Genomic DNA, 25871 nt, shown 5'->3' on the forward strand with positions numbered 1-25871 from the left:
CCATTGCTGGGGTAGTATCTAGACAGGGTCAATCTAATTGACTCTGGTCCATGGGTTGGTGGTACACAGACCCCCAAAACGAAGTGTCCACTTCGGTGGATGCGGGTCCTGACGTGTCTCTTTATGAGACCGGTAAGTTTCGTACTGTTTCAGCAGTGCATCTAGTTTCTGTTCTAGTCAGTTCTGTTCTCGAGAAAATTCATGTATTCTGTTTTCAGTATTCCAGGTAGTATTCTGTCCGAACTGTTATTTTAAATGTCCTTCATGTATTTTAATGTCGTGGTATGAATGTGGAGTAATTATCGTGTTCATTGTGTATTGTATTGTGTCTAGATTAACAGTCCAGTCATGCCGTTATTTTCCAGACTACGTCAGTTAAGAACTAGAAAAGGTCTGTTAGAAGAAGCAGTTCCTGTCCCGCCTAGGGACAGTCCAGGTCACTTTATGTATCAGAAGCATGGCATAAGTGCCATATTATATCTAGATTTATGGGTAGAGTATACCAAACAGTTAGAAGAAAAGTATAGATGGCCCGTATCGGGTACATGGGATGCCGAGTGCATCATGCGAGTAGAAGAAGCATTATGGAAAAAGAAAGCCAGACAGTCACAGAAAGATGCCATCGAGTTATGGCGCAAAGAATCTCATAAAAGAACCGAAAAAGAAATCAGAAAGTCAGAACTAAGTAGAGAATCTTTGGAACGAGCCCAAGAAAAGGAATTAATCGAGATAGGTGAACGAGTCAAAACCGAACAGTCAGACAGACAGAGGAATGCCCTTATTAAGGGTATGTATCCTCTTCTTGCCGAGGGCTTGCCACAAGCGACCCCGGAGGCATCCAGTAATTTTCCGCCACCACTAGTTCCGACTAAGCTACGTCACAAACCGACCGCAGCTGATATTTTCATCTCGTCCTATTTGGACGACACAGTCCCAGAATATGCAAATCCTGTTCCGCCAGCTCCTGTAAATAATGTAAATCCTGCTCCTCCAGTCACCGGAGTACCCGCTACGGTACCCCCGGTCCAGCCTACATTACAATTTCCCGCCGCGCTAGTACGAAGAGTATCAGTCGACGATTCCAGTTTAGGGGCCGCAGGAGGAGGTCCTCCTGGTACCCCGCCACCGCACCAACGTAGAACGTTGGCCGAGTTACATGAATGTGCGTTACAGCGTACGCCCAAATTTAAGTCCGTTGCAGAAATCCGACGAGCTCTTACTGAATGCCGCTATGATCCAGTTGCAGGTGATGATAGTACAGTAATATATTCCATCCGTGTAAGACGGGTGACCGGGTATTTAGACACCCTACCAGATATGAAAGGAGATCTAGACAGAATATATCGTTTCATCCGTACAGGGGATGATCCAGAAAGTATTGGTGAAGCCATGTCTCAAAGGAAAGCTGAGATCCAGCTCATGTTATTAAAGTTCCTGATTAATTGTCTAATAAGAGAACAAGATTCCCCGACTAAAGATCAGGCCGAAATGAAAATCCTGACAAGGTGGAGTGATAATATAGCCGAGGGTAAACACAAGACTATCAGTAGTATAGAGAGTATGTACAAGAAAATCCGTAAAGAAATAATAAAGTTACACGAACAACGTAAAGCAGCACAAGTAAACGAGAAAGAAAATGACTCTTCTACTGAAGAGGTAGAGGACGAGAATCCCGCCAGAATAGCGTATGTAGGAAAATCTAGATTTCCAGACCGACATTCACGTCTAGACTACAAGAAAACTGTTCCTCATCCGGCACCAGAACAAGGTTCTCTAGAACAAGTATTTCAAGCTACCGATCACATTCTGAAATCACAAATCGGTTACAGTGAGTTAAGTACTATGCATGAACAAGAACTAGTCCGATCAGCAGTCCGATGGATTACTGATTCTACCACTTTTCCAGACGAAATAGTGACACAAATGTTTCTGAAACTTCCCCCAGCCGAGCAACGACTGGTGGGTATGTATATGATCCAACACCTCATTACTCTGTATGAGGGTCAACATTCTGATCCAGGTCCGTTACACGATGTCCTGAACGAGTTACTCCAGTATAGATGGAAAGGTTTAGGTACCGATTTAATTAGTGTCATCCTAGAACAGCGCCACAAATATAGAACGTTTTTGAACCCGCATTTTGTTCATGTCTCACCTCCAGAAAGTAAACCGTTTTACATAGACAGACAGAATCCGTTACGAGAAGTACACCCAGTTAGGACAACAGATGGTGAAATGCAACGAGTGTTTGTTTACACTCCGATTACAAAGATGGAACTCTTGGAGATGAAGAAATTAATTCCCTGTCATGACAAAGATCCAGCAGGGTTCCACCGAGAATTAAAAGACATGCTCCGTATGGGAGAATACACGTATCCAGATATAATTAAAATGTTAAAAGCCTTATTGCCCGCAGGGGTATACGAGAAACTCAAGGAAAAAGATTGGGAGGTGGGAGAGAAAAAGATCGATTGGGCAGTTCTAGAAGCTGAAGATAAGATACGAGTACCAGGTACCGGTCTTGGAGAGAAATGTAAAGAATTACCAGAACTGTTAATACAAGTTTTGCCAAGATTATTAGCCACTAAAAAGGAAGACTGGGATGCAATCTCAGCCTGTAAACAGAAACAAGACGAAGACACTAGTGATTTTTATTCTAGATTCGAGAAATGTTTTAGTATAAACAGTGGCCTCAAGACAAGTAGCGAGTCATACCCTCATCTGTTTGTTACTAAATTAGTCGAGAATTCAAGTCCACAAGTTAAGAATCAAGTTTTGAAAGTCGAAAGTACCTGGCAAGCTAATACCCCGTCCCAGATGTTACAAATGCTCCAATACCACCAGAATAGAATCAGAGAAGAGCAAGATCATGAAAGAAAACGTATGAAAGACACGAAAATGAAAGTACTAGTTGCACAATCTATTCCACAAGACAGTCAGAAGAGGGGTACGAATCAAGCCAGTCATCCTGCAGCTCCCGTTAAAGGGAACTGCAATTATTGTAAACAGCCAGGTCATTTTATAAACGAGTGTGCAGTTCTGAGACATAATATAGCTACTGGTAAGACTAAAGAAAGACCACGTCCGCCTAGACAAGAACAAGTTTCACAGACTTCTCAGCCACAGAATGCACAACAGACAGTTCCAGCACCGCAGCCTATTGCTGCAACACAGCATGTTACACAGCAGATGTACCAGTATGCACAGTCCGAGTATCCAGAGTATCAGCCATATTCATGAAACAGCCTAGAGAGGGAGGTAGGCTTGCCTCTCATCGAGATTCCTGTAGATCAAGAGGGTCCCTATGTTCATAGTCAAGTATTAGGGAAAGACAGAAAGTTTCTGATTGATACAGGGGCAAGTAGGACCACCATCAGTCACGCCGAAGTTCCAGGGGCTCCGCTCTCAGGCTCTAGAAATGTTTCCCTTGGATTTTCAGGAAAGCCTATTGTAAATGAGATATCTAAGCCAGTTACTCTAGAAGTAGGTCCATTGTCCCGCACTACTGATCTGTTACTTACGAAGTCATGTCCAGAAAATCTGTTAGGCATTAAGACACTGAAAGAATTAGGTGCAGTCATATGTTGTTCCCCCGAGGGAATACGATTGTTCCTACGTGACTTCAAGGGTCACTATGTATTACGAGATTTTGATCCAAGATTGTCTAATGTTCCGCAGCATCTATGGGCACAAGGTCCAACTGATGTTGGCTTCATGCAAATCACACCCCATCGTGTGACTCTCAAGCCAGGTGTAGTGTTACCACGAATCAGACAGTACAGATTGCCACCTGAGGCTGTAGCAGCCTTATCCAAAATTATTGACGAGCTCATCGCTCAAGGAGTAGTTGTAGAAACTGACTCCAATGTATGTAATTCTCCGATCATTCCAGTCATGAAACGTACTGATCCAAATGCACCCCCAGTATATCGATTAGTGATTGACCTACGAGAACTTAACAAATGTATTATTCCCCAGTACCCAGTTGTCCCAGATATTTCTTCCCTATTGACAGCCATTGATTCTGAAGCCTCATTTTTTTCAGTCATAGACCTCAAGAACGCATTTTTTAGTGTCCCCATTCATCCAGACAGCCAGTTCCTTTTCGGATTTTGTTTAAATGGAAGGAGCTATATGTTCACACGAGCTCCTCAAGGTTTCACAGAAAGTCCTAGTATTTACAGTCAAGCACTTAAGAGACAACTAGACAATATTCACATGCCAACTGACACTGCCCTGCTCCAGTATGTCGATGATCTACTGATCACAGCCCGTTCTGAACGTGCTTGCGAGCGAGCATCCCTTACAGTCTTGTATTTCCTAGCAGAGATGGGGCACAAGGTGTCCCCTTCTAAGCTTCAATTCTGTGTCCAGCAAGTGATCTACTTAGGCCACTTACTGTCCAAGAGGGGTAGGCAGTTGACACCTGACCGTATCCAGTTAATAGCGAGTCTTCCTCAGCCCAAGACCCAGAAGGAGGTACGTGCTTTTATCGGCCTTACTTCTTACTGCAGACAATGGATTCCTCAGTATGCATTTCTAGCTAAACCACTGATACAGTTAACGACACAGGAGGCAGCCGTATCGACTGTCCTCCCTTGGACATCTGAACATACACTTAGTTTTAATGAGTTAAAGAAAGCTCTATGCCAAGCTCCAGTTCTAGCAACACCGAACTACAGTAAGCCTTTTACACTTTTTGTCACTGAACGGGAAGGTACAGCATTATCTGTTCTCACACAAGATCAAGCAGGACAATACAAGCCCTGTGCTTATTTTTTCAGGCTCTGTTAGATGCCATACACTTACCGACATCTATTGCTATCATGAAGTGCAAAGCACATACGAAAGTTACTGACACTATTTCTCAAGGTAATGATCTAGCAGATCGCACAGCCAAGCTTACAGCACAGACACAAGACATTCCAGTTAATCCGACACAGACACACACTCCAGATCCGACTACCTGTATGACAGTTAAGGACCCCACTCAAGATGTCATAGATATCCAGTTACATGCTACTCCCGAGGAAATCAAGAAATGGTCCGAACAAGGAGGGGTCCAGACAGATCAGGGATGGGTAACGAAGGGTAAAGCCACATGGTTTCTCCCCGATTCTATGGTTCAAGTCATTATCAATACCGCACATAGTCCAGCACATTTAGGAGAAAAGGCTATGTTAGATAGTATCCAGAACATTTGGTTCAACAAGCATTTACGAGCTGCAGCCAAGCAGAAAGTCCGTACCTGTATGATATGTTGCCAGTTTAATCCAGGTAAAAGTGTCCCGGTGGAACAAGGTGGATTCCAGCCCCCTGACCACCCTTTTGAAGTCCTCCAGATAGATTATATTCAGATGGAGCGATGTCGAGGTTTCAAGTATGTTCTCGTAGTTGTATGCGCTTTGTCCAGGTGGACAGAAGCATATCCGGTCCCAGATTACACAGCCGCGACCACTGCCAAGCAGTTGGTTCGTGAATTCTTCCCCCGTTATGGACTCCCTAGAGTCGTATATTCTGATAACGGCCAGCCATTCTCGTCTGAGCTCATGAAACATGTTTCCCTTTTGTTAGGGTACCAGTGGAAGTTCCATTGTGTACGCCATCCAGAAGCAGCCGGTCTCGTAGAGAGACATAATCAGACCCTGAAAATCCGAATTGCAAAAGTATGTAAAGAGAAAGGTGTGGACTGGCTAGTAGCTCTGCCAGTTGCCTTATTTTATATGCGCATAGTCGCACATTCCAGATCAGGTCTGTCCCCTTATGAGGTCGTATTCGGCCGCCCCCCTAACATGTGGGGTACACCTAGACCCCGAAGTATTACCGATGTTTCAAGTAATATGCTGACAGATTACCTAGCTTCCTTGATGTCTGCCCTCAACTCTTGTCGTTCACAGGTTGCTGCCGCATTTCCAGACAATACCGAGGTGGCACCGCATAAAATCGTTCCCGGATCCATGGTTCTTGTCCGAAATTTTGATCGTTCAAGTCCGCTGGAGCCTCGCTGGAAGGAACCCCGACAGGTCCTCCTGGCCACCCGTACTGCCGTCAAGCTGGAAGGCAGGAAGGGCTGGGTGCATCTGTCTCATGTGAAAAGATTTTTTGGATTGAAACCTGTTTCAAAGAACATTTCCGAGGATCTTAAAGACTGCCAAAGTACTATTCTTAAGGACTGTCCCGCAAAAGACATTGCTACGAACCCTTCCCTGTTAGAGAAAACTCCGCAGCAGGAGTATAAGCTTAAACTAAGGTCTAGTAAAATAAGTCAGCCAGTTTGATTGTCTAAGTCCTCCCCTAGGTGAAACGGTTAGACCGGTTTCTGACATGTATATAATAGACCCCCACAGAGAGAGAGTTAGTGAGAACTCTAGAAGTTGCACTATTATTTTATGTTTTCTGCTATATTTCAGCATTATGATTTCCTGCACCAGTTATGCATTTTATTTGTATTTTTCAGTTTCTCATGTAAATAAGTCTGCTAATGTTACAGTAGAGCACACGTTTAGTGATCTGCCTCCTCATGAACTTTCTTATCGTCTTGCTATGCGTAATAACTCTTTTATCCGCATGTTACATTATTCACACCAGACCAGCAATGCCACAAATTGTTGGGTGTGTGGTCGACTCCCCCCTTTCCAGACACCGAAGGGAGTTCTGCCACTCTTTCCTTATCCATTTTCACATAACGGTTCGTGTGGAGCATGGTCCACGTTAACGTCATCCTCAACAGATATGTCTTTACTTAACAGTACATGTTTCCCAGACAAGCAAGGTCTTCCCCACAGAACAGGGTTAGATCTAGAAAATGAAGTTTATAATCTAGGTAATTATTCTTCGAATTTTATGGTCCTGAATGTTCAGTCTGATTCTACTCCAGACTTACCTGCCATGTCAGTACTACCAGTCAAAGGTGAATTATGTGTCCGAAAGAATGGTTCCGTACATGTAGGCCATAGTGATTGTACTACTATCGTCAAGTATAGTGACAGTGGGAAATCTATTTTCAAAGCTTCACGTCATTCTTATTTTGTTTGTGGTCAGACCGCATATGTTCGTCTGCCCCTTGATTGGGATGGTACATGTTACATTGCCTTCCTACTGCCACCAGTTTTCCTAGCCCCACCTGACTATCATAGGAATTCCCTCCTAGTACATACTAGACACAAGAGAAATTTCCCGATTGTCGATTATACTGAAACTGCTCTAGAACAATACATAGATATCAATAAAGGTGTCTTCCCCTACTTAGGTACTGTTGTAAATAGTAAACTGATACGTAGATTAACCAGAACACTTGAAGCAGTAGTGATTGAGACTACTTCTGCTCTAGGTAACTTAACCGAAGAGCAATCCTTTATGAGAATTGTCGTGCTCCAGAATCGTCTCGTCCTTGACGTCATACTGGCCGATAGGGGCGGGGCCTGTAGAGTCATCGGATCTAGTTGCTGCATTTTCATTCCTAATAACGCACCGTCTGTTTATTCAGCTATAACCAGACTCCATAAAATTGCCCATATGTTACACCAAGATCCAGGCACCTGGACATGGTCCGGTTGGTTCTGGAATATAATTTCCGCCTGGGGATGGAAAGTATTGTCATTTCTGGGTATTGCAGTAGCGATCATATTCAGTTGCTGCCTCTGTATACAATGTGGCCCTGCGATTTGTGGCATTTGTGCTACCTCTTGTATTCCTAGTCCTAAGTCCCGTCCTAAATCCCGTTCCAAGAAAATTCGAGACGAGCAAATGATACTGTATGAAATGATAGATGGTATCATGAATATTGATGTTTCCTGATGGAAACGTAGTGACAAGGAGGGAATGTGGAAAAGTAAATTTTGCCATGTTCTGTGTCCCTACGTGTCCTCCATCTTATGTTATGTGTGCATGATTAAATATGCATATGTATCCCCCATGTTAGATTAAAGACGCAATTACAGTTGTGTCCATCACTAGTATGCCAGTTTCCAGTTCTCGTGAAAGCTACGAGTATCAGGCCTATGTAAAGTTACGTTGCCACGTTTCTCAGTGTGCACGTTATTTCATTGTAAAGTCCCCGTTTCTAGGCCTCAAAAGGGCCCGGACACCAGATTCAGCTCCTGTCTTCTGAGTCCTCGCTGAGGAGCGATACAGCCCCCACCTGTATCCTCGACCCTTCACTTACTTCCTGCCTCACAGTGCCCGGCTCAGCCTGGCTCTGCCTCTGAGTCTGCCAAGAGTATGTTATGATTCTAGTTATCAGTCCAGCCCTCCTTCTCTGCATTCCTAAGCTACTGAATCGCATCAATAGTTTCCGTCATTGTCTAGCCTTTACGTCTCCATGTAAGAGAAATACTGCATTTAATGGTCATTTCATATTCTTCATCACGCACTACATGTAGAATAATGCATGCTCCAGTCTTAGCCTCTCCCCTCCTGACTCTTAGTTTATATCAACATGTCCTCTAAACATCAGATACTAGATACTGTTTAGGTACATGTCGCCCTGACTCTCCAGACTTCAGTCTCTGCTCCTAGCACAGAGTTCATAGCCCCCAGCTTCTCCTAGTAACACGTCATTGTCAGTTTGCGCGCACCATTAGGTTAGAGGTCCCGGCTCCTTAGGTAGCCCCCTCCATGTTTCCGCCCCATTTATGACATATTCTGTTACGTTTGCATCACATGTCTATGTATACGCCCCTGTTGCACACATTTTCACCCTTATCTTTCGCGACTGCTATTGACCACACCCACTGCTCCGCCTATCATATGTATTGTAATGCAACTGTTTTAATATATATGCTTGTGCACTGCTATTAAATGTGACCCATTCCCTTACGCCGATTCTGATCCTGCCCCCGGCAGCGCTGTCCATCCTGTTCCCGTGCAGGTTGTCCTGTTCCTGTCCTTTATGCTGTATTAAACCTGCAAACTCCTACTACCTCGAATCTTGACTCTTATTTATTGAGCTATCTGTTATTGCTATGTCCAGTAAAACCTAGATCCGGTATTATTTATTTATATACCACATACGTACCAATTTCGCTAAACAAGAGAGAAGAAGAAGAAGACTGGTGTACTGTCTGAGTCTAATGTAGTGAGTCCATATAGTGCTAGTAAAATTCTGGAAACTCCCACTAATGTTAGAGCAGAGGCCGATGAAGTGGGAGGTTAGATAGATACAGGCCACAAATGTTATGTACTGTGCTTGCAAGTTGCTAGTGCTACTGTGACACAACTTTCTGCTGAATTATTTTGTGTTAATCTTAAAGAGCATTGGTTACCGTATGTTTTTCTTTCTTCATATAGATGCTCCTTCCAAACCAACATGGAAGGAGCTGGCTAGACGGGCACGGCAACGGAAGCTGGAGGCGATTGTCGCCGAATATCAGTGGCTGGTGGCACAGGAGGAGAACATGCAGTTTCAGTCGACATCTACAACATCCACGACAGCTGCATCCTCCTCCGCTCACCCTGGGTCATCCAGTCAGCACAAACCTTCAGTGGTACGGAGCTGTGGTTCCGCAGCCACCCGCCACCTACAATCAGCAAAAAAATCAGCTGCCCCCCACAGCAGGTGCAAGGCTCATTTGCACGCTTGACCCTCACGGTGTCCAACCTTGAGCAGGAGGTGGAGAGACTGAAAACCCTGCTCAAGGACCTCCGCAGGGAGCATCGGGACCACCTGGCCAAAGGACAACGCCGGCGGCAGTAGAGGAGGAGAGACTGTCCCTTGCCCATTTTTTAAAGACTTTTGGGAGGGTGGGAATTGGGCTTTGGGTTTTGGAACTTTTCTTCGGGACATTTCATGGACATTGGTTGGGGTTAGGGAGGGGGTGGGTCGGGTCTTGTGGGTTAGTTTATTTTATTTTGTTTTTCTTTTCTTTTTTAGTCCTCATTACGCAACAGTTTAAAGCTAGGAGATTCTCAGGGTCCTTTCTCTTAATCAGCACGTTATTTATTTGTGGGTTCTGGCCATAACCAACCGGTTTTTCAGAGAGCAGGAATCCCCTTACTTCCATATGCTTTTAAGAGGAAGGGTTAGTTTATTTTTGTTAGGGTGTAAATAATTATTTATTTTCAACTTAAACATAGCATACGCGTTTTTACTGTTTTGTGGGGAAGGCAGGGGGGGGGGGGGGTAATTCAACTGTACGTTTGTTTTCCTGAAACTTAACTGGCTGGTTGATTCAAATTGTCTAATCGCCCACATTTTTAGAAAAGTGGCACTGACTGAGTTAGTGAATTCAATTGTCCTACTACTTTACTAGTTCTACCGTCAGTCTCTCCTCTACTCCTACTCCATTATTCTTCCTCCCCCAAAATGCTTATCTTACCTGTGATTCGTGTTTGAGAATAGGGCTAGGCACTGGGCTGGGTGCATGGCAAATGGCGATTAAGGTTGATACCTGGACAGATGAAATTTCATCGTTGCGGTGGTGGTAGTAGTAGTGGTACACTACACACTGGCAGTAGCAGCATATAAAAAAAAGGAAATGAAACATTGAGTGGCCCGAGTGTAGCATTAGAACAGTACGATAGATAGTACAGTACACAGTAAGAACATATCCTCGGATTCCTTCACCATCCTTGACATTTATTTTCTGTTGCTTTGACCTTATCCTCCCCAGCAAGTATGTGAAATTATTGTTGTCATTTAGTCACACCTCAATGAAAACCACACAGCCCGGGGTAAGAGGGTTAGGGTTTGAAAATTGGATGGGAATGGGGGGTTTTGAGAAAGTTTTGTGGAGAGAGGAAAAAAACACAGCATGGACAAACAACAAATGAAGAAAAAAGATCTTTGGATACGAAGATATCCATAAATCTTTTAAGGGACATAAAGGAAGTGCATGCACTACTGCATGCATGAAGTTGTTTGCTAAATGGATGGTTAGGTTACTGAAAAGTAGTACTTACTACAACTTACTAACTATGAAGAAACAATGTGACAGTAAAGGGCTGCAGTAATTACGCAATTTCACTTGCCTATCTGCCCTCAGAGAGAATAAACACTTAGTACATTAAATTAGTTTTAAAAATAGCAAATAAAAAGCTAAACAATGGCTGGAGGGATGAATTTGAAGCAGAGAGCAAACAAATGCAAAGAGTCACACTCATAGAAGTTCACAACAATAACATTATTTAAATGATAAGGAGAAGTGAAGAGGATACTTTAACTGTATGTTGTAGTGGTCCTGTTGAATTTGGGAAGTTGCATGCATCCAGCCATTCCTCTTATTCGTGGTACTCCTCCATTCCATCTGACACTCCGTCGATCAATCTTGGTGACCAGACACACTGTCCACTGCCTGCCTGGTGCCTGCGAAATTGCAGATCGCCAATGGTAAGCCTGAGTTAATCGTTTTCCCCATTGCACAGGGTAAAAGCCGGCCTGGAATTGTTGATGGAAAAACAGGAAGTGATATTAAAACACCACAGAGAAAAAAGTATAAGGTACGCTGTGTAGTGCAAAAATAACACTTTCAGTTTCAGAGGCGACAGTATGACATACAAGCATCATTTCTAAAGTGCATACTCTGAGTCTCCTTTTCAAGGATAGTAATTAGCACACAGCAGGCCATGGCCATGCAGACGGTCAAGGCAGGCACCACTGAGTGAAGCAACCTGATGTAGCATTCCTCTTTGACACAGACAGACAAAGCATATCTAATTGTATGCAGCAAGCCACATAGCCACAATTTTACATGAACTGCTGTCCGTACTCTGGCATAACAACACTATACTGGCTCGACCACTCCACCCATACCACGACTAGACAGACAAGTAGCTCTGCTGTAGTAGTTGTTGTTGACTGGTTTACCTGTTTGCCACTGACGAATTGGCCATAGTTCTTCCGTAAACCGACGATGATGATCCATCCATCCCAGTGAGTGACTGTAAAGAAAAAAGATATATTATTTAACTTTGATCATCAACACTCATCATCGTCATGGTATATTGGCAAACAGTGAGTCCAAGGACATTTTGCATTTTGGAAACTGCAACGTAGTGGCCCTTGCAGTTGAAGTACAATTTGAAATAAACAAGGTAAAAAAAGCAGAGTAGACTTGAGTTACATTTAGTGTGTAAAAGATTAAATAATAACAGAAGACATATGATTCGGTTCAGCACAACAAACAAACAGCAATTGCTTTCATCAGAGCCAGACAGCCATTGCTGTCCACTGCATGCCATGCCATCTTCTCATTATTCATTACCTGTTCCACTTTCTGTCCGCATCTTGTTCTTAAAGGCCCACAGGGCAGCCTCTCCTGTCAATTTCAGAAGTAACTGTCAGCAATCAGCATGTAGTCAGTAATTCCAGTCCCACTTGAGGGGACTCGTCTACGAAGCCAAAGTTTCTTGATTCTGTGTAATCCAGCCATCTGCCTTGAGGGAAATGGATAGGGGGAGTGTGGAGGAGGAGGATAGAGGACCATGACTGAGTTGTGAATTTGTGAACCTCAGGAATGCAGACAGCGGCACCTTCAAATCAATAAGGAAACAATAATAACAAGACAGTGCTGCTGATGGATTTGTTGTGATTAGGTGATTAGAGTTTTGTTGTGGTAAAAGTTGCAAAACAAAGAAAGACACAGAAATAAAATTGAGTAAGGGTGAAAAAAAAGGAAGTCATTTTCAGGCCTCGGTGTCAGGGAAGTAGAGCTCGTCCTCAAACTCTGTGAATTGAGACAGGAGTAGGTCAGCTAACAGAGAAGAACTTCTGTCACTTAAGTCGGTGTCCTCTTCTTCCTGCGTGCATTCACGTACTTTGTAATCTGGTGGTATGAAGTGATGATTCATCTTGATCATTGTTAACCTCTCCACATTTTTGGGCAAGAGGCGGGTCCTTTTTGAAGTTACAATGGCACCAGCAGCACTGAAAACACGTTCAGAAGACACACTTGCGAGTGGGCAAGACGAATAATTTAAAGCCAGGTTGGTGATCAGTGGCCATTGACCCTTTTTCTCATACCAATACAGCAATGGGTTCTGATTTAAGAAGACCTCTGTTGGGTCATCCAGATAGGTCTGCACCATCCACTCAAGGTTCTCCAGGGGTGCTCCACTTTGTGTACCATCTGTGGCATTTGCATCAACGCTGGAACGAGCAAACCCTTGATGAGTTAGCCAATCCGCTTCCGACAATATTATGGCTGGGCCTGGAGTAGGTGAGGATGATGATACAGTTGCTGATGTCAGTAACGGCTGTGAGGGAAAGTCACTGCCTTCGGCCACAGAAGTGGACCTTGACGCCGGATGGGCTGCTGATTCAGTAGTATTTCTGGCGGTTCCTTCAATTTCCTGCCGCTCTTTTTCGAACCAAGTGGCTGACAGAGCTAGCCAATGTTTGTACTTTGAAACATCTGCTTCATCAAAAGGAATGCTTTACTGGCCACTGCCTTTTTGTACCGTGGATCCAGAATAGTGGCATAAATGTAATGTTCTTCAGAATGTATTTTTTTAAGCCTTACATTGTCATGTAGGTGGGTTAATAAGCTCTCCGCCAACTGATAAGCTTCTTGCTTCTCAGTATCATCTTTGAATGTTGAAGACACCGCCTTCAGTTGGTGCTCTAGCATGCGCAACAATGGGATAGCTTTGCCCAAAGTACAGTCCTCCCTGCTGACTTCACGCGCGAAGACCTCAAAAGGACGAAGCATGTCTGGCAGGCTTTTAACTAGGTCCCATTCCTCCATCTCTAGCCTCATCTCTTTCATAGTAGACCCCAGTGCATAGACTTACTCATTGATTACCAAGCACTGCTCGCTCAGACGCTCAAGCATGTAGAAGGCAGAGTTCCAACGTGTTACCACCTCCTGGATGAGTCCTCTGACTGGCAGTCTACGTGCACGTTGTAGGTTCCTCAGATGCTTCCGGGCCTTAAAAGAATGGCTGAAATGTGTGCAGATTCTTCGGCAGGTGGTCAGTACCTTGCTGACTTTGTTTTCTTTTTTCAAGAAATCTTGAACAACTAGGATAATACAGTGCGCCAAACACCATCATTCATGGCCCTAACTATATTACTGCCATTATCCGTGGAAACATAACCAACCATGCAGTTTCTTGGACGCAGCCATTGATAGACCTTACTGTTAAACTCAGCCAAAATGTTTGATGCAGTATGAGATTTCTCCATGGCAAACATGGCTCCTGTTGCATGTTTCCGAGTAGCTTGAAAAATTGTGTCTGTGTCAACACCTGCAGATAGATTCTCTTTAAACCCTGCAAAAGAGACCCAGTGTGCAGTGATGCACATGTAATCAAGGGCTTGGTAACTGGTCCACATGTCTGTTGTAGGGTGGATAGTGTGAACAGCACTCTTCTGCAAAGCTGCCCCAATCACCTCCAGCACATCTTGATGTAGTGCTGGAACCGCAACTCTGGCAAAATAGGAACGGCTAGGAACCTTCCATTTAGGCTAGACTGTTGCCACAAATTGTAGAAAACCCACCCCTTCCATGAAAGAAAAAGGGAGAAGGTCCAGCGCTAACGTTTGAGCCAGCATTGCATTATAAAGACGTGCCGTTGGGTGGTTTCGTTCAAATGGCGCCTCCGTCCAAAACATGCTTTTAATTGTGGTCTGGACCGTTTTCATACGTGATGATGATCCAGACTTCTTCAACCCAGTTGGGCTCATTGATTTAGTAGTTTTTCGCATTGGTGTCTCTCCCAGACTCTTAGTGTGCCTCATAGATGTTTCTGGGGTAGAGGGTGTGGGCACTACCACTACAGTGCTGCTGCCAGGAGTACGGGGTGTACCAGAGCAGGGTCAGAGAATAGTTGCAAGTAGGCCACAAACTCTCTGGAGGTGCCGCTCAGGAAGGACTTACTGGGTTACAGCAGGTGCCCAAGTTGAAGTTAATTTCTTTGTAACCATTTGTAAATGGTTACAAAGAAATTAGCTTCAACTTGGGCACCTGCTGTAACCCTATAAGTGCTTCATGTACTGCAGTTTTGGAAAATCCGTCCCGCTCGCGGATTTGCGGACTTTTCTGCAATTTCGTGAGATTCGCAGATCACGAAATTGTAGAAAATATGCAAATTCCGCGAGCGGAACAAATTTTGTGCCCACCGTTAACGCGAATAGGAGGAATGGCTGGATGCAGCAACTTCCCAATTTGACCAGGACAACTACAACACACAGTTACAGTATCCACTTCACTTGTCCTCATCTTTTAAATAATGTTATTGTTGTGAACTTCTATGAGTGCGACTCTGTGCGTTTGCTCTCTGCTTCAAATTCATCCCTACAGCTATTTGATAAGTTTCTTTGCTATTTTTAAAACTAATGTAATGTACTACTAAGTGTTTATTCTCTCTGAGGGCAGATAGGCAAGTGAAATTGCATAATTACTGCAGCCCTGTACTGTCTAATTGTTTTGTACAAGTTAGTAAGTTGTAGTAAGTACTACTTTTCAGTAACCTAACCATCCTTTAAGCAAGCAACTTCATGCATGCACTTCCTTTATGTCCCTTAAAAGATTTATGGATATCTTCGTATCCAAAGATTTGTTTAAAATTCTGCAAACATAGAAATTTAGTAGTCAACATCGATAAGACTAAGTATATGGTATTTAATGCCAATACTACCAACTGTCCCCACCCCATGATGGAAGGTAGACCGTTAGAAAGAGTCCCAACATTTGACTATCTAGGGTTGACTCTCACCGACAAAATGGGGTGGGGAGCACAAATGGCTAAGGCAAACTTAAAACTAGTACAGACAACTGGGGGAATTTTAAAAGTTCAAAAAAACTGTGCAAAAAAAATTATAAGTGCCCCATTGGAAATCTTCAAAGTTCAAGCAAGATCTTCTTCCCTTTATGGGGCGGAACTTTGGGGACATGTTCCTTCTACTGACCTAACCATCACAGAAAACAACTTCATTAGGCGAATCCTAATCTTGCCCAGAAGCACTCCTCTAGTTCCACTCAGGCTAGACCTGAATATCAGGCCTATAGCCGAAGTTATTGCCTCACGCCCCCTCCTTTATTGGAGGAGGCTGTGGAGCACCCCCGAGCTGGAAAGTTACAAAAGGGAACTAAAGGTGGTTTTAGCCTCCCCAGGGGCAGGTAGAATTCCATGGCTACGTTTTGTAAGACAGTCTCTCCCTCAAATTGGATACAAAAATCTGTGGTTAAACCCTGAGGTCGTATCCTCAACTATTTCCAAGAAAACATTTTCCAGTGCTGTGAAGGACTTTAGTCTCTGGAGGACCATTAGCTCAGTATCAACAACGAGCCTGACTGGTGCCTTCCTGAACCATAAGTCCATATACAGCTTTGAACAAGAAATAGACGTAATCCAAACTACTTTAGCGAAGAAGCTGTACTTACAGTTTAGATTTGGAACGCTGCCTCTCTATTCTACAATTGATAGGTGGACGGGGGGCCCAATCCAGTTATGCCCCGGCTGTGGAATCGAAAATGAAACCACCCTGCATGTTACTCTTTTCTGTCCAGCCTATTCACACATACGTAGAAAGTGGTTAATACAATTATGTAATAATCTCGGCATAAGGGACTACCAAGTCTTCTTTAGGATTTTGAAGTCCGACACGAATCCTTTCATAGTGTCTGCTATTACCAAATTTCTGTTTTCTATGTGGTTCATACGAAGGAAATCACTTAAATAACATGGCACTTTATGTTTTTATTTGCTGAGATGTGACAATTATTTTGGATCAACCAATATTATCTTAATTTTTTTTTTTTTAAAGAAGAATTTTAAACTATTTACATTTTTTATTGTCTTAACTTGTCTTCGCCCCTCCGATTGCATATTATCTATTTTAAATTTATATCTACAAATGAACTGTGGAAAAGTGAAAATTTATATTTTATGTACTTTTACGGTTAAAACTAACCGAAATAAAGTTTAATGAATGAATGAATGAAGATTTGTTTTTCTTCATTTGTTGTTTGTCCATGCGTACTGTTTTTTTTTCTCTCTCCAAAAAACTTTCCCAAATACCCCATTCCCATCCATTTTTCAAACCCTAACCCTCTTCCCCCGGGCTGTGTGGTTTTCATTGAGGTGTGACTAAATGACACCAATAATTCCACATGCTTGCTGGGGAGTATGAGGTCAAAAGCAACAGAAATTCAATTTCAAGGCAGATCAAGGAATCCAAGGATATATTCTTATTCTGCTTGACACACACCCATGAGTATTTGCAAATCAATTCAGAATTTCATGTTCACCATCGAGTGGATTCATCATCAACAACATCCTCCTACACGTGACTAAAGCTTACGCTGCTGTGTCCTTCAGTACTAGTTCTTGTAGTAGCCATACTCCACGCAACTAGTAGTTATCTTTTGATTGAATACTTTAGCATTGCTTAGGCTACAATTTATGGCACTGTTCTTGAGTACTGTACTATCGTACTGTTCTAATGCTCCTCTCAGGCCACTCAATGTCTCATTTCCTTTTTTTCATATGCTGCTACTGCCAGTGTGTACCACTACTACTACCACCACAACGATGCCATTTCATCCGTCCAGGATTCCATAGCCAACCTTAATCGCCATTTGCCATGCAGCCAGCCATGTGCCTATCCCTATTCTCAAACACGAATCACAGGTAAGAAGCATTTTAGGGGAAGAAGAATAATGGAGGAGGAGGAGAGGAGAGACTTACGGTAGTACTAGTAAAGTAGTAGGACAATTGAATTCACTAACTCTGTCAGTGGCACTTTTGTACAAATTTAGGCGATTACTTAGACAATTTGAATCAACCAGCCAGTTAAGTTTCAGGAAAACAAATGTACAGTTAACCCCCCCCCCCCGCCTCCTCCACAAAACAGTTAAAATGTGTATGCTATGTTTAAGTGGAAAATAAATAATTATTTAGACCCTAACAAAAATAAACTATCCCACAAGACCCGACCCACCCCCCTCCCTAACCCCAACCAATGTCCATGAATTAAATGTCCCCAAAAGTTTAAAAAAAAACCACCACCCAATTCCCACCACCCCAAAAGTCTTTAAAAAAGGGGCAAGGGACAGTCACTACTTTGGACGGTGGTGTCCTGTGGCCAGGTGGTCCCGCAGCTCTCTCCAGAGGGCCTTGAGCAGGACTTTCTGCCTCTCCACCTCCTGCTCAAGGTAGTCCACTCGCAGGGTTAGGCGGTGCACATGCGCCTTGCAGGTACTGTGGGGGGCAACTGTTGGTTGGGCTGCTCGGCGGCGGCAGGTGGCTGCCGGACCACGGTGCCATACCGCTGGAGGATTGCGCTGGCTGGATGACCCAGGGGCAGTGGAGGAGGATAGAGCTGTTGTTGTACTTGACTCCACCTCCTCCTGAGCCATCAGCCGCCGATATTCAGCGGCAATTGCCTCCAGCTTCCGGCGCCTGGCCCGTATAGCCAACTCCTTCCTCGACGGTTTAGAAGAGTATCTATATAAAGAAAGAAAAAAATACTGTAACCAATACTCTTTAAGATTAACACAAAATAATTCAACAGAAAGTTGTGTCACAGTAGCACTAGCAACTTGCAAGCACAGCACATAACATTTGTGGCATGTATCTATCTAACCTCCCACTTCGTTGGCCTCTGCTCTAACACTAGTGAGAGTTTCAGAAATTCTACTAGCACTATGGACTCACTACATTAGACTCAGAGAGTACACCAGTCTTCTTCTTCTCTCTTGTTTAGCGAAATTACCCCCAGATTCATCATTGTCTTATTTTGCGAGTCCTTAATAGCGATTTTTAAGGAATCGCTATTAAAGACTCGCAAAACAGGATTCATGTAGAAATCGCAATATTTTTTGCGATTTCTACTGCTTCCTTATTTGCGATTCGCTATTTGCTAATTGGCTTTCCCATTCATTCCTATGGGCCTAAAGGCCCATAGGAATGAATGGGGAGTCATTTCTTATTTGCGATTCGCAATTAGCGAATCGCAAATAAGGAAGCGATTTCAAGGGTGCCAGGGTGTCCATAGGACACCCTGTAGCACCCCTGAAATGGTAATGTACACTGGTGTTGCGCACACACATGTCCAAAGGACATGTGTGTGTGTAACATACAACTTAGAAAAATGCACTAAAGTGCATTTTTCTAAGTTTTCGCTATTTACCACGTAGTCAGACTTCGCGGTAAATAGCGGCCCCAGATTGCGAATTCGCAAATTTAAAATGGTTCATGAATTGCATTTAAGGAATCTCAAATTGAGATTCCTCAAATGCAAATATTCGTAATTTAGCGATTTCTAAAAATGCGATTTTTGCATTTGGGATGATGAATCCCAAATGCAAAAATAGCGCTCGCAAAAGGCCAGATTCTCAGAATCTGGCCCTTTGTGATACGTTTTGGGCTTGATGAATCTGGCTGATAGTACGTAAACTTGTGGAAGCCGGCATAATGCCAGCGCAGTCAGCTTGCACCCAAAAAAAACAGACGCAAGCCATGATGACGCAGACTCGCGTTACTGTTACCAGTACATGCAGGTGGGGAAGCTCTTACTTTTCTATCACGGGTGGCACTGGCCATACTCTGTTACAACAAGGGCTACTGCTCAATTAATTTAACTTTCACCCTGCCCTGCCTCTGACTACTACAAAAGGAAAATGAAGAAGATAATATGATCATCTATCCCTTCACATGATATTTGCTTATATAAGGGATGACTTTAGGTGCTTTGTTTTTATTGATTGAGTGAACACCGATAGGCAACACATGAATGACAGAGTTGAACAAAAATTATTAACATAGATAGTGAGTGGTCTCCGTAATCGCCGGAGGAAGGCACTTGTGACTTGACTTGATAATGTGAACTATATAATATAGATACACAATATATGCTGTGCTTGCAAACTACTGTTAGTCAAGGGAGTATTCTGAAAAATTACAACTTCTACTTTCCTCGGCTTTGCTACTCTGGCACGGACGTGCGGAGTTACATGCTCTTCAAACTAACACTCTTCATCCAGTGACCATCTACTCTGTCTATTCTACATACATCTATGCTATCTATGAGGAAGATAACATCCAGGCATCCATCCATTCAAAGTAAAAGTCAATCATTCTTCTTAATGTCTCAACTGGACAAACCTTACTTTTTCTCACCAACAAACACCCTTTTTATTTTATTTTGTAAACCACAACCCATGCATCCGTGCTTGACTTGCATTTGAATTTGACCCAAAGGATATATTGCGCACACATACAGTTTCTGTTTCACCCACCCAGGCAGTCCTCTTTTCCTTCCCCTTCCTCCCATCCTTGCTTCAACCGGCCATGCATCAGATTCGTACCAGCCACCTCTGCCTGTATTCAAAAACACGTATCATTCTTTGCCAGTCATTAATTTAACTCGCTCGTCCTTCCTCCTTCCTTACACCCTTCTTTCCCTTTTCGTTCATCCCAACCATCAAGTTCATCTCTGATCTGACTTGGCTTCTCGATAAAACTTTCACAGCTGAGTTGAGGTCAAATTTAGAGGAGGCCATTGGTTGCTTGTCAACTCCCGCCGCTAATGCTATTGCAAAGTCAAGGGTGACTGTCTTCTGCCTGGTTGACAAAAACTTAGTTAAATTTGTCTTCTTAACAGTAAAGTGTACTTGTACTGTACAATATACACCACTGCAGCGAGCCTACTCTGCAATCTCAATAAGTAAGGAATATAATAGCTTACCACTACTCGCCACTAGAGAGGCATCCTCCACAGCAGTACCTGCTGGCACTGGTGGCACCGCATCCGCCCCTGGAGTGACCACCTCCATGCTGGTCCCGGCACTGGTGGTTGTCTCCTGTGCCGATGGTGTTCCGCCTACAAAAAACATTTCATATTTTTAGATGCCATATACACCACTCCCTATTTTTTCTAGGAATTAAAAAATTTTTTAGTACATAAACAAATTTAATTATGTGTGACTCTCTAGTCTAAACTAAAAATTCCCCTTTCGGAAGGGGAGGGTGTTTTTAGTTATACTTAGCCATTACATGCTACACTTTTTGGCACGACTGATGAATGCTTGCTTTTTAACGCGCACCATTTTTCTCATAACAGACAGAAGATTCCCTTCTACGACAAGGAGCAATATGTTACTCATCATCATCACCACCAGTACTTTAAGTTCCAACCAGGTGAGGGTCTCCCACAATTAATGTGTAAATCAGCCACTGTTCAGTTTTCATGAGTTCACCGTTTATTTCTATGAAGTTGATTTTAATAATTGTTTTTATATAATGCACAATTGAAAATTAATACACAGAGTACACACAGAGCTAGTTGTTTTACTTTTAATAAAGCTTTAAAACTTACATGGACTCTGTGGTTTTTGGTCATGAGTGAGTGAGCGAAAGGGTTTGCAATTTGCAAGCATGATTCCGTGACTCTGAGAGGTCGGGACTCTGACTCCGTAGTCTTATGTTCTGGGTTGTATAATCATTAGGGATCATCACTGCGTTCAGGAGCTAAATAATGACTCTGACACACTAGCTAGTCAGTAAGGAGATTGGTTGTTCAACTTCTGTTATGACTGAGGTATGTGGAAAGTCTAACTGCGCCTATTATCACCAATGCCCTATTTCTTGTCCATAGTTCTGTATGTGCAGAATAGTCCCTGCAACAGTAGTAGTATGTCCTCCTATCCAATCAAAAAGTAAACTAGTATCTTATTCTTTTTTTTTTGTCCTCATATATGCCACCAGGAAGTATCAACTCTAGATGGGCTTTCTCCGGGCCACTGGCACAAACCAAATTTGTTCCGTCCTGGATTCTGTGCATAGCCTACGGAGGTCACCCAGAGGTAGGTCGTCTCCTGATCCAACTCCCGTTATCGATGTACCATGCCCCTCAGGAGGATAGGACCACTAAACCTCTGGCATAATCATTGGACTCATTGTGTGTTATCTCTCAGACCATGCTTTACTGGAGACCAGATCTTAATGGCACTTTCCCCTCCACACAGCATGTCTAAATGACTAACAGCCATGATGTTTCTTAGGCAGTCTGCGAATCTGGGGGGGTTTACAGACTTCCATTCCCTGCATATCTCCCTCCTAGCAATAACAATAACGTAAAAGATAAACTGTGAGGTACTGTTTTTAATATCATAGTCCTGAGGAAGACCGAAAAGAATCAATCTGGGGGTACAAGTGATCGATGCTACCTTCTCTAAGAACCCACACACCTGTGACCAGTAGCTAATAATTTCTGGGCAGTTGACAAACATATGCCTGTATCCGCGGCAGGGAGCCTGCATCTTGGACAATAATACTCTTCTGCTGAGATCTTGGATAATTTCACGGGGTCCAGTAAACCCTATATGCCGTAAACAGGTGGTTTCTTCTGAGGTTGGATGGTTTTATAATTTTTTGTGAAAGTGTGAATGTGTCTATCCAAACCTTCAACCTCTCTTCGGGGTTCTGGATTAAAAGATTGTCCCAAAGCTTGGTGATTTCGGCTTCCAAATTGTCTTTTGCACCCACTAGTGTGTTATACCAAAATGCGATCTCCCCCTTCCATCCTTTCCCCCTGCTGATTGATTCCAATATTTGGGTCTCCTCATCTTTTGCCCAGCGCTGCCTCCCCCAGCAAGAAGACAGCTGATAGAATTTAAATCTTGTAATGGAGCCCCCTGTTAGATTCGATAAGGATTCCCAGTCTAAAAGTACCGAGTTATTACACAGGTCCCCCCATTTCATAAAGCCTGCTGCTCTCAATGGAAGAGCCAGCCGATCTAATAGGCAATCAGGGGTACGCGGAGAGTCCCATATTGGGGCCTGAGAGTGGTAATAGGGGATCTCCAGAATTTTACGAATTGATTGCCAAACATTAAGTGCCGCCTGTAAAATCTTCAGACGAACCTTTTTAAAAAACCTCTAGTCCCTGAAATTATATAAAAAGAAATCTAACCCTTGTGGCAGGTCTGATAACATAGCCTGAAAGCGACGACCATGCGATGAAGAGTCCAACTTATTTGCCAAAAGTCTGAAATTTTTTAATTGAAATGCATAACAATATAGAAGTAATTCCGGGAGAGCCAGGCCGCCTAGTTTCAATCCCCTTCTCAATTTCCTCCAGGCAATCCTGGGGGACTTGGTGGCCCAAATGAAAGACCCGATCCTTCCTTGAAGGTTAGAAATATCCTTTTTATTAAAATTTAGGGGAATGGAGCTGAATAAGAAGGTAATTTTGGGCAGAATTATCATTTTGACCAGGTTCACTCTACCATAGATGTTAAGAGGTAGAGTGTTCCATCTGGTCAACAGCTTCCTCACCTCCTTTACCACCATTTGCCAACTAGTTTTTGTAACATCCTCTAATTTATGAGTGAGGTATATCCCCAGGTATCTGATTTTTAATTTGGCTTCTGGTATCGGGACCTGGTTGTTCCAACTCATTATGTCGGTTTTATCTTTATTGATTCTATATCCCGACACTATACCAAAATCTTCAGACAATTCAAATAGCCTGGGAATGGCCTCAACAGGGTTGGTCGTGTAGAGGAGTAAATCGTCAGCGTATAATGCTGTCTTCAGCACCAAATCCCCCATTTTAAACGGTTTAATTACTGGATCTGATCTCAAGGAGCAGACAAGGGGCTCGATATAAATATCAAAGAGGAGGGGAGACAGAGGACAACCCTGCCTCGTTCCCCTTGAAATATTCAACCACTTAGTCAAACTGCCGTTGACCAGTACTTTGGCCCGGGGACCCCTATATAGTGTCTCAACCCCTTTAATGAATGTGGCTGGAAACCCAAACTTTGTCAAAGTTTTCCATAAAAATCGCCAGTTAACCTGGTCAAATGCCTTTGCTGCATCAATCGCAACAATGGCAAGTGGCAGTCCCCTCTCTATAGCTACATCTATTGCTCCAACAACTTGAAATGTTTGTTCGTTAAGCTGACGGCCTGGTATAAACCCCCTCTGGTCAGGATGGATTATAGACTTAATTACTTTCGCCAGTCTAGATGTTAGTATACTGGAGTACATTTTTTAATCTGAATTAAGAAGAGAAATGGGTCTATACGGCTCCATTTTTTTAGGATCTTTGTTCGGCTTTGCTATTAGGGTGATAGTGGCTTCCAACCAAGAAGCTGGAATGTCCTCTCCCTTCATAAAGATTTTATTAAAAGGTAACAGTAGTGGGGCTAGGATTTCCTCCAGATTGTCCTTATATACCTCCATCGGCAATCCGTCTGGACCGGGGGCCTTATTTCTAGACATCTTTTTCAGCTGAGCCCGTAACTCCCCTTCCGTGATCTCGGTGACTAAAGAAGCTTTATCAGACTCATTCAACTGGGGTAGATGCCTCAAGGCCCACCACTGCTCCAGCTCGTCCACCCCATGTCTGCTATCTTCTTGGTATAACTCCTCCAAAAAATTTCTAGCCTCTCCCCTGATCTCAACATCTTCTGCTAGGAGCAGCCCCAAATGTCGCTGAATTAATGAGCTAATATTATTCCTGCTCCTCTCAGCCCTAGCTTTCCAGGCAAGAAGGGAACCACATTTCTCTCCGTAGTCAAAATTCCGAAGCTTACTAACTTCCCACTTATCCTTAATTATCTTATCCGCTCGTGCTTTGAAGCCTATCTGCAAGTCTGAAAGCTCCTTTTCGAGTGCAGGAATCATTCCTCTATCCTCCAGAACCGCTAACTGTAGTTGTTGTTCCTTTTGTTTTATTAAGTCAAGGTCATGAATGTCCTTTTCTTTCCTAAACTTTCTTTTCAACACCATCTGTGAACCAAGAATACCTCTTAATAAGATTTAAGTGTTTCCCAAACAATTTGTTCTGAAGCTGTACCATTATTAAATAGGAAAAACTCCGACAAACTCACCTTGATTTTTAATTTAATCTCTTTGTCTAAAAGAATTGTTCTGTCCAAGGTCCACCTGTACTCTAAAGGGCTAGTCTTAACATTAATTTTTAGCTCAACCGCAGAATGGTTCGACAGACCTGCTGGGATATATGAGATTGAATCAATATCAGGCAAGAGCGCTTGGTCTAAAAGAAAAAGATCTATTCTGGAGTATTGTTTGTACTTTTTACTGTAAAAAGAATACTCCCTGAGGGTACCGTGCTTAACTCCAGGCATCTTGTAAGGTAAAGTCCTTCATAGTATTCTTCAAAGCTAAAAGGGATTTATTTGGGGGGTTATATTTAGCTTTGGAAGTACGATCTAGCTGATTGTCCAGTACCAGATTAAAATCCCCCTAATATAACTGGATCCGGGTGTTGTATCATACTCTCCTCCAGCTTCCGAAGAAAGCTGGAGTTGTCTTCATTGGGACCGTAATAAACAGCACACAAAAAAGTAGAACTACCAACAGAGAGGACTGCCACCAGCCATCGTCCAGACCTATCAGTACTCCAGTTCTGGACCCTGATCCCCTTGTTAGCACGAACAATTATAGATACCCCCTAGTGGAGCCCGTTTGCTTAGAGCAAAGAATTTCCTGTACCCAGCTGAGTTTTGCAAACACATGACAACACGCTTCAGCTTCTAAGTGGGTTTCTTGTAAAAGGTATACATAGGCTTCGAATTTTTTAAGAATTCGCATACCCTTAATTGCTTCTTCCGACTCCCTATACCAGTAAGATTCCAAGAAAGGAATTTACTACTGGTTACCATATCGGAGATCATTGTCTGATGTAACCGTACCAGTAGCCAGCAATGGCCAGCATTTACATTCTAGACTGGTAAGATAAAGACTTATGGCATATGAGGACATTTTTATATTTTCACCCCCTCCCCTGTAACCCTCCCCCCCATTCCCGAGGAACCCTCCCATCATGTCAGGCATCAACACGCCTTAGGGGGGCTCCGTACTCCTGAAACACCACCCTTTGTGAATAAAAAATTTCTTCCCTACTAAGTAATTCATCCTTATCATTTTAATATGTTTTGTTTATATGTTTACCCCCT

Source organism: Lissotriton helveticus, chromosome 6 (genome assembly GCF_964261635.1).
Source record: "Lissotriton helveticus chromosome 6, aLisHel1.1, whole genome shotgun sequence".
Taxonomy (NCBI): domain Eukaryota; kingdom Metazoa; phylum Chordata; class Amphibia; order Caudata; family Salamandridae; genus Lissotriton; species Lissotriton helveticus.